Below are 9,573 nucleotides of genomic sequence, written 5' to 3'. Positions count from 1 at the left end.
GCTCCAATCAATTAAAGAAAATGCCATCAGCCAGAAAAACCAGAACGGAGCACTCTGCCCTCAGGACACTGTTTCGAGAAGGAAGGAAAAGCTGAATTCATCTGGCACTCTGAGGTAGCTGAGCTCAGGAAGTGAGACAGACTTCTCCATTGTGCCACAGCCTCATGTCCAGTTTCTGTCTTGGCTTAGATGAGCAAAGGCTTTCCCTACCCTTGTAATTCTGGGGGCACCCCTCACAGAGCAGTGTGGTAGGCAGGGGCTGCCCAGGACCATGTCACTCACAGGTGGAACCTACTAGAAGGCAGGAGGACTGCTGTAGCTCCAGGGTGGAAGGCTGGTCTGAAGTCTGGTTGGTTCTGCGAAGACAACAGATTTTTCTTTCTTTCTTTCTTTTTTTTAAATATTTATTTATTTATTTATTTATTTATTTATTTATTTATTTATGATAAACACACACACACAGAAAGAGAGAGAGAGAGAGAGAGGCAGAGGGAGAAGCAGGCTCCATGCCGGGAGCCCGACGTGAGACTCAATCCCGGGACTCCAGGATCACGCCCTGGGCCAAAGGCAGGCGTCAAACTGCTGAGCCACCCAGGGATCCCCGACAACAGATTTTTCTCTTGGGGCAGTTCGGTGCTTCCTTGCCACTCATTCATTCTCCCATTTATTTAACATTTATAGAAGGCCTACTGTATGCAAACACTGTGCTGGCATTGGCAGTGCAAAAGGGAGCAAAAAATGACTTGGTTACTGTCCTTGTGTTGCTCAGAGTCTATTAGGAAAGGCAGATATTAACCCAAATGTAAGGAATAGGTGCAAACTTAGGCCTGTGACAAGTGCTGGGGTGGAGGCACATGTTGCCCCAAGAGCATGAATTCTGCTCATCAGTAGTCACGGAGGCTGGGACAGTCGTGACCAAGCTGAGATGAGAATGAAGAGCAGCCATTGATTGACCAGGTGAAGAAGGAACAAAAGCAACTTGCAGGCCAAGTGCCTGTTGTAAGACAAACATACCCATGGGAAGAGCTGAATGTGGCAGGTGTGACTGCAGACGGGTAAAGCACCAGGAAAGACACGTAAGAGGATGAGGCTAGAGAGGTAGGTGGGGGGCTCACAAGCACTGGGTCTTTTTCTTAGCTGAAATAGAAAACCACTGAAGGGTACTGAGTAGGCAAGGTGGCACGAGATAAGTCTTAGTGCTTGACCACACCTGCCTCTTCCAGGAGGGAAACGGGATGGATGTTGACCAGACTTTGTGCTGATCACTTGGAAACACAGACATATATTGAACCATTAGGTTGTATGCCTGAAACTAACATGATGTTCTTTTTTTTTTTTTTTTAAGATTTTATTTATTTATTCAAAGAGACACAGAGAGGCAGAGACACAGGCAGAGGGAGAAGCAGGCTCCATGCAGAGAGCCCAACATGGGACTCGATCCAGGGTCTCCAGGATCACGCCCTGGGCTGCAGGCGGCACTAAACCACTGCGCCACCAGGGCTGCCCCTCACATGATGTTCTACATCAAGGTCTATCAATTTAAAAAATCAGATGAGGAGCGCCTGAGTGGCTCAATCGGTTAAGTGTCTGACTTTTTTTTTTTAATATTTTAATTATTCATAAGAGACAGAGAGAGAGAGAAGCAGAGACATAGGCAGAGAGAGAAGCAGGCTCCACGCAGGGAGCCCAATATGGGACTCTATCCCGGGTCTCCAGGATCACACCCTGGGCTGAAGGCAGGCACTAAACCGCTGAGCCATCCAGGGATCCCAAGTGTCTGACTCTTGATCTCAGCTCAGGTTTGATCTTAGGGTCGTAAGTTCAAGCCCCATGTTAGGATCCATGCTGGGTGTGGAACTTACTTAAAAAACAAACCAGCAATGATGATAGTGGCGGTGATAAGAATACTGATAAAACTAATAATAGAGCCAATGTTACTGAACACTGTGTCCCATGCACTGCTTTAAGCATTCTTTATGCATCCATTCATTCAGGCCTCACATTTGCCCTGTGAAGCAGGCACTATTAATATCCCCATTTTACAACTGACAAAACTGAGGCAGAGAAAGAGTAAGTAACTTGCCCGAGGTCACACAGCTTATAGATAGTAGAGTTGGCAGATAAGGGAGTGATCTCTGAGCACCTAAAGAAATTGCTCTCATAAAGAAGTCATAGGGCCAGGAAACTGCTGCCCTATACAAGAGAGATCTGGGGACAGCAACCTGTGATAAACTTGATTTGTAATTGGGCTCTTAGTCCACATGGTTGGAGCACTCATTGTGCACCTACCATGTGCTATGAATGCATACTGAGGTAAGCCCTGAGAATTTGGCAGGGACAAAAAAATAGTCCCAGAACTTATATTCCAGTGTGGAGAAAAGACAATGCACAAGTGAGCAAACAATGCAAGTGATTTCAGGTGACAAAAAGGGGCTATAGGGCAGAGATAACAGGGTAGTGCGATGGGCAGTGACAGGCAGAGGGGTGGTGTCTCTCTAGACAAAGTGGTCAGGGAAGGCCTTGCTGAGAAGATGCCAGGTGACACCAACAGTGAGAAAGCAACTGAGCCATGATCTTGGGAAGATGGCTCTAAGAAGAGGGGAGAGTTGTACAAAGGCCCCGAGGCAGGGGCAACCTTGGGGTGTTCACAGAACACAGACAGGAGATGCTGCATCGTTCTGAGTGAGCAGGAAGAGATGAGAATGGAGATAGATGTTTCTAGAAGCCCAGGCCCCATAGAGCCTTATGGGCTGTACAATAAGTTGGGATTTCATCTTGAATTGATGGGAAGTCACTGGAGGGTTTTAGGCATGAGAATGACATAGCCTGTTCTATGTTTAAAAGAGAGCACAAATGTGAGAATACATTCAAGGCAAAAGGAGGATGCAGGAGGACCAGTCAGATTGCTGCTGCATCAGACGAGTGGAGGTGGTGAGAAGGGTCAGATTACAATATATTTTTGCTAATGGATTAGATGTGGGTGGGGTTGAGGGAAGGAAATACAGGATAACTCTAGGCTTTCCGCCTGAAAAACTGGGTAGATGATGGTAGAGTGACGAAAATGGGGAAGACCGTGGGAGGAGCAGGTTTGGGTAGGAGCTGGGAGTACACAGCTAAATCAAGAGTTGTGTTTTACACATATCCAGTTTGTCATCCTTTGAGATCACTCAGGAGAAGCCGAGAAGGCAGCTGGACAGACGGGCTGGAGTTCAGAGGTAGGGCCAGGCTAGAGATCTCAGGTTGAGATGCACGGGCATGGTAATTAGGGGCTAGCTGGAATCACAGGGACTGGGTCATCCAGGAAGGAAATGCAGAACAGAGGTCCAGGACCCACAGCTTGGGATCCTCCATGTGTGGAGATTAGTTGGAGGCATGGAGGACAGCAAGAGAGGCTGAGGAAGGCAGCCAGTGAAGGAGACCTCAGAGAGAATCCAGCCTAGCTCAGCTCTTCACTGAGCAACCTTGTTGTCTCAGGCAAGTTGTCCCCATCTCGAGGCCTTAGTTTGCTTTTTGTAAATGGGGATGAGGGGGTGGCTCCCCCTGGATCATTGTGTGATACTCCTGCGGCCACTTGCTAGATGAAGAAATCAAAGCTCAGGTTTGACCACTTTGTTTCCAGGCTTCCTACAATGGGATTGAGCTGGAAGAAACCCATCATAGCTTGAAGGCCCACCACCAAGGAGCAGGGGGCAGGACAAAGTTATGGGACCTGGTGTAGAATACAGATCTTGCCACTTGCCAGCTGAGTGACCTTGGGTGACCCTGATCCTTAGAGTTACTTATCTGTAAAAGGTAGCCAGTAATATCCACTATGAGGAGTTGTTGCTAGAAATAAACCAGGTGACAAGCAAAACACCCCACACAGCTCCAGGCATGTGGTCAGTGCCACTTCCTTTCTCCTTCAGAAAGATTTCTTCCATGAATCAGAAGAAAAAGACTCCAGAGTGGCTTGACCCTTGCACAATGATGCAGTTCTACTGCCGCTCAGCCCTGCAACTGCCAGCTCCGTGCCACCTCTGCCCATCACCTGCAAGGCAGGTGGAGTCTGCTAAGACTGACTAGTCAGTCAGCTGGAGCCTGTGGGGGCTGAGAGGCAGGAGAGGGGCATCTGCTTCTAGGGCTGGCCATAGCTATAGACTGGAGTCTTTTCCTAGGCTCCATTTACTTGGCTGGCAAAGTGCCATGATAGGATAGTAGGGAGATGCTGCATCAGAAAGCAGGTTGGACCTTGGGCCACTGGGCCCTGGTGACCTAGCTCCATGTCTCCTAGAAGCAGCCCAGGAGTGAAGGCAGCCACTCACTGGAGTGTGGGATTTGGTCGCGGAGCCTGGACTCCTGGCCTCTCTGTCACTTATCAGGCACCTCCACTGTGCCAGACACAGAACTAGTGCTTTACCTAAGGGCTCTTCAGCAATCCTGCATGATGGTGAACATATTCCTATTGAAAAGATGAGGAAACTGAGGTCCAAGAAGAGAAAGCCTTGCCTAAAGTCATCAGGCCTTCCAGATACTTCTCTTGAAGAGGCATCAAAAGGGTGGGGGGGATCCCTTATGTAACCTGTATTTTTTGTGATCTGGTCTTTGCTTCCTTTTCCAGCCACACCAGCCCTGGCCTCTCCTTAGGGCCTACCAAGCTTCTTTCCCTCTTAGGATCTTCCAGGCAGGAACTATCCCTCTTTCCTCCCACCTCCACCCTTCACAAGCTCTACCATCCATCAGATTTTCATGGAAATGCCCAGAAAGCCTTCCCCGAGTCCTAGACTAGGTTGGGGGCTTCACTTTAACCTCTTACAGTGATCTTTGCTTGGTCTTTGCTGCACTTTTCACAGCTAATTCTTTCACAACCACAGCACTAGTGATCTGTGTAACATTTTGTCACCCATCTCCCTCCTATATCCACATGACGCCTGGCACATAGATGGTTCCTAGTGTTTGTTAATGGGAGAGCAACCGAACTTGTGAACAATGAGAGAATGAGCCACAAATGAATCTCCCTCTTGCAGAGATGAGCTGGGTGCCAGAAGACAGAATATTTGTATAAAGGGCCATCTATCTTGAAGTCTAAATCATAGAACTTGATAGAAACAGTATCTTCTAATTACATGGACACCACCCAAGGAGGCATGTATGAGAAGACCCTAAGCGTGTGTGCTGGGAGGTGGACACCCAGCTCCCTGCATGGGTTGTTAGTTCCCCAGACCAGGGTGGCTTCTCTGTGCCCCCCACCCCCATCTAAGATCCCAGCAGGGGCAGCCAGTCTCCTGGTTCCTGCAGGGGATGGTGGCCAGAGGGTGGTGGTCAGACTTGTCTCTTGTGTTGCAAGGGGAAGTGCACCGTTTCACTTCTGCTTTGAGGCGAGACATATCCTGTGTATCAGACCATCTAGGAATGCTCCTGTCCTCCTAGCATCAACCACCAACTGTGGCCAGTGTGGACATCAGGCACTGGAGAGCCTAGGAAAGTGGCCCTCATTGCCATGTGGGGAACCCAGGCCCCAATCCCTGTTCTCCCTCCTCCTGGGACATGGCTGCACCACCATACAAGCCACTTTCAGTGGGTTTATTTATCCCATATCCATACCTCCTTCTAAGGGAAGAGCCCTGGGTAGAGAAGCCTTGAGTTCAATCCTTCCTCTGCCATGTGTGTGCTCAGGAACCTTAGCTAAGTCCCTCTACTTCCCTGAGGCTTCTGCTGGAAAGAGTGGGGGTACCACCACCTCCCCGCCTCCCTCAGGCTGTCCTCCAGCTTCTTGCACTAGGCCCGTGGGCACATACTTGCTTGGGGTTCAGTATAAGTGCTCTTGCTGTTTCCTTTCTGTCTCTTCCTTCCCAAGCTTCAGACTAGCTGATACTGGACCAGGTTCCTGGCATACCTGTCAGACACACTCATAACAGAATTCTTGGTCTCCAGCAGGAGAGTATTTACAGGGTGCCTTAAAGTTATGGAATATTTTTTATGCCACCCAGACCACTTTGCAAAGTTGATGGCATTGGATCTTCAACTCTGGTCCCTTGAAGGAGACCAAAGAAACACCGTCCTTGCCCCACCCCCAAACTTGAGGTGCTGTGAGTCGAATGGACTTGCTCGGGATTGCACAGGTAATCGGCACTGAGGTCAGACAAGAACTGCAGTGACTTCACCTGGTTGTGCAAGGTCTCAGAATATTTCACTAGCACTTATCCCCTGGGAGTTCAACCAATCCCCCAGACTCAGCACCATTTTGGGAGCTTGGGCAGGGTTCCACGAGGGAAGAAATGGCAGGCTGAAACTGGGAGCAGGATGCCTGGCTCACTGAAGAGAAAGGGAATAATGAAAGAGGATCATTCCCTGCCTGCCCCATCGGAGATGCAGGTTACCTCCTCGGAGCCTGGGTATGTTTAAAGCCTGCTCTTCTACCCAGATCCAGGACCAGGAAGAACACAGCCTGACAGGTGAGCAAAGTGTCATGTCTCTGCACCCTCCTCCCCAAGGTGTGACCTGAGGGCCCAGGCAGGTTCAGTGCTTCCAGACAATGGACCATTTCACTCTGGTTTGTACCCTGGAACTTGACAACACTAACCTCCCTCTGATAATCAGTTGTTGAAAGTGTGGGCTGAGTAAGGCAGATTTGGAGACATTGCTCTCCAGTTCCTCCCCACCCCCATCAGATTTTGCCAAAGCCCTCCAACTCCCCAGAGTTCCTTCCCCAGCCCATCACTCTCCCCCACCCAGAGAACTACACAGACTTCAAATGCCCATTTCTCCAGTTTTCCCAGTCCCCTATATAGAATTAGGCCTCCTCCTCTATTTCTTTAGTGTTTTATTTACATGTCTGTTTCCTTCCACCAAGAATGCCGGGCTGACATTGGTTCAGGTTTGCATAACTGTTGGCCAAATGAATGAATTCAACCAATTCTAAATGAGCACCCATGTGTGATGGGCACATTGGAGTGGAGGACACAAAGATGAGCAATCTTCCCTCAAGGAGATTATATGTTATTAAAGAGCCAAGCTAATGTGTACAAGGAAAGAGAAACACAGGAGCCATGCCACAGCATGTAAACAGTAAGTACAACCAGGGTTGTAATCCTGGTTCTGTCCACAACTTGCAGTGTGGCCCTAAGCATTAGTCCCTTAGCCACAGTGCCCTTGGCACTTAGCAAGAGTAATAGCTATAGATTGGGGATGGGGCTGCCATCAAGAAAGGATTTAGATCTCCATAATCAGGGGCAAGTGGCAAGTCTCTTTTCCTCTTTTCCTCCAAAGTCACAGAAAGGACCTGCCATCTGGACCTCTTACCCAATCAGAATCTAGTTCAGGGTGTCTCAACACTATCAATGTTTGGGGCTGAATGATTCTTTGCTGTAGGGGTTGTCCTATGCATTAAAGTGTTAAGTTTAAAAGCACCATGAGATGCTGGTAGCACTTCCCACAGTTGTGACAACCAAAAGTACCTCCAGACATTGCCAAACGTCCCTCAAAGGGCGGTGGGGGGGGGGGGGGATTGCCCCAGTTGAGAACTCCTGGCTAGCTTTTGGTTCTTCTCCAGTGCACTTTCCAACAGCTTGGAAAAGGGGTGGAAACTTTGAGACAGAGTCAGAACAAAAATTTCACAGGCTTGCCTCTGGCAGAACCCTGCCCACCCTCTCAAGCCTGTGTCCACTCAGCTTCTGAGGACACACAGGATGAGGAGAGGCAGGACACTTCGCCTTGTAAAGGGGCACCTTTCCTAGGATAGCACCTGGTCACACCTCCCTGTTGCTCCCAGACTGTAGAGAGGAGAAGAACCCAGAATGTGAGATATTAGGGGTGGATGAACAAAGACATTAGGAAAATGTTTCCCAGGATGCTCTGGGCTTAAAAATAAAATTATATCTCTTCAAGAGATATCTGAGGGTTAATGTAAGGGGAGAAATTGAGCCTGGAGAAGCAATCTGGTACAATTCACAGTACACAGAGAGGAGGTAAGGGACTCATCTTGCGTTACAGCTGCCACCAGCTGCCTCAGAGACTGACAGGGACTCCCATTCCCTTAGCACTTAGCAATCCTTCTAGTCAAGGAGGGAAAGATCTGAAATCTTGTGATCCCCAAGGCTTCTCCCAGGCTCACTGCCAGATGTGTTTAGATGAAAATGCCAGGGCTCAGAGAGAGGGGTTTGCTGGTGGTCATATAGCAACTCCATGCTTTGCCACCAGGATGGGGAGAGATTTTCTTCCGGGAAGGACTGATTCACTGAGGAAACATGAATCTTGCTGCAGCCAGAGAAGCAGATGGAGAACAAATCTAAAGACTGGTAGGAATGAGTTCTTGGTGCTTGCTTTGCCCCCCACAACCCATGCATTCCAAGCCAGGCTTTGGGCAAGTGTGTGGCATGGCCTGAAAGCCAGGAGCTGCCCAAAGCATTTGCAGGCTGATCAAGGGATGTGGGGCTGGAAGGAAAGGAGCAGACAGGGCCTTCCACATAGGAGCCTGGAGGAGAGATAAAGCCACTGGCACCTGCTTAAAGTCACAGTGTGCTCCCACCAGAGCACCTGTATGAGAGGCTACATTCACACTACACAGCATCTGTACACCGGCAGGGCTGTACCACATGCCATATACTCAGCTGAAAGGAGTAAAGGGTCCTAGCAAGGACCTGCCCAGGTCAGGGCAGTGGCGATGCTCACTGACCCAGCTGAGGGGGATGGCACAGTGAGCGGAGGCTGGGCCCTGGGCTCCACTGCCTGGGCTTTTCATTCATCTGGTGTGATGGCTGTTTAGATTACCCGATGCAGTGGCATGTCAAGTATGTATACTACACTGCCCAGAACACAGCAAACATTCAAGAAATGGACATCCTAGTATTATTATATGTACCTGAAATGTTCGGGCTAACTACAAATTGGCTTCTATTCAGGCTTCTGTCCTGTTTCCTATCCATGTTGGCAAAGCCTCACAGACTTCCTTAGTGTCCCAGGCATGTATCATGTGCTTCTTCCTTGTAATACCTGAAGTTTCCATTAATTCTTTTGATGGGTCTGTTCCTACATGGAGGGTGGGGGTGGGGGTGGGTGGGCGGTACAGGCTTCTGTGCCTATCCAGTATAGTACTTGGCAGCTCCTGGCCCAGCTGTGTAGGTGTTGGTGGTCCTGTGCCTTGGGAGGCCCTGTGCAGCTCTTGGGCTTCTGTGAGTTGCCATTTCTCTCAGCCATCAAGTTCTCTGCCTCTACTATGTTGCCTTTGGTGTGTGGCTTTTAATCTGCTTTGGTCTGAGAATCAGATTTCCAGGCTATTGCAACTGCGTGTAGAGTACTCAGGAAGAAGCCCCAAGAAGGAATCCGGGAACGGGGTTTCTCAAATGGACCACCAATAGCAGGATGTCTACTTGTAGTGCAGAGTCCCAGATCTCCCAAATCAGAATCTCTGGGAGAGGCTCTGGAATCAGCAATTTGTGTGAGCTCTTTCACACTGGAGCATTGGAGAACTACAGGTGGGGGGCTAATATAGTTACTACTTCTGTTTTGCAGCCTTATTTGCTTATCTCCATTCCTTTGATACTCTATCTCATTTCTTTTCCCATCAGGTTTTTCTTCATCTCACACTCTGTGTGGTTT

This window comes from Canis aureus, chromosome 27 (assembly GCF_053574225.1).
Source record: "Canis aureus isolate CA01 chromosome 27, VMU_Caureus_v.1.0, whole genome shotgun sequence".
NCBI classification, from domain to species: Eukaryota; Metazoa; Chordata; class Mammalia; order Carnivora; family Canidae; genus Canis; species Canis aureus.
The sequence above is the reverse complement of the archived record's forward strand: the minus strand, read 5'-3'. Positions refer to the sequence as shown.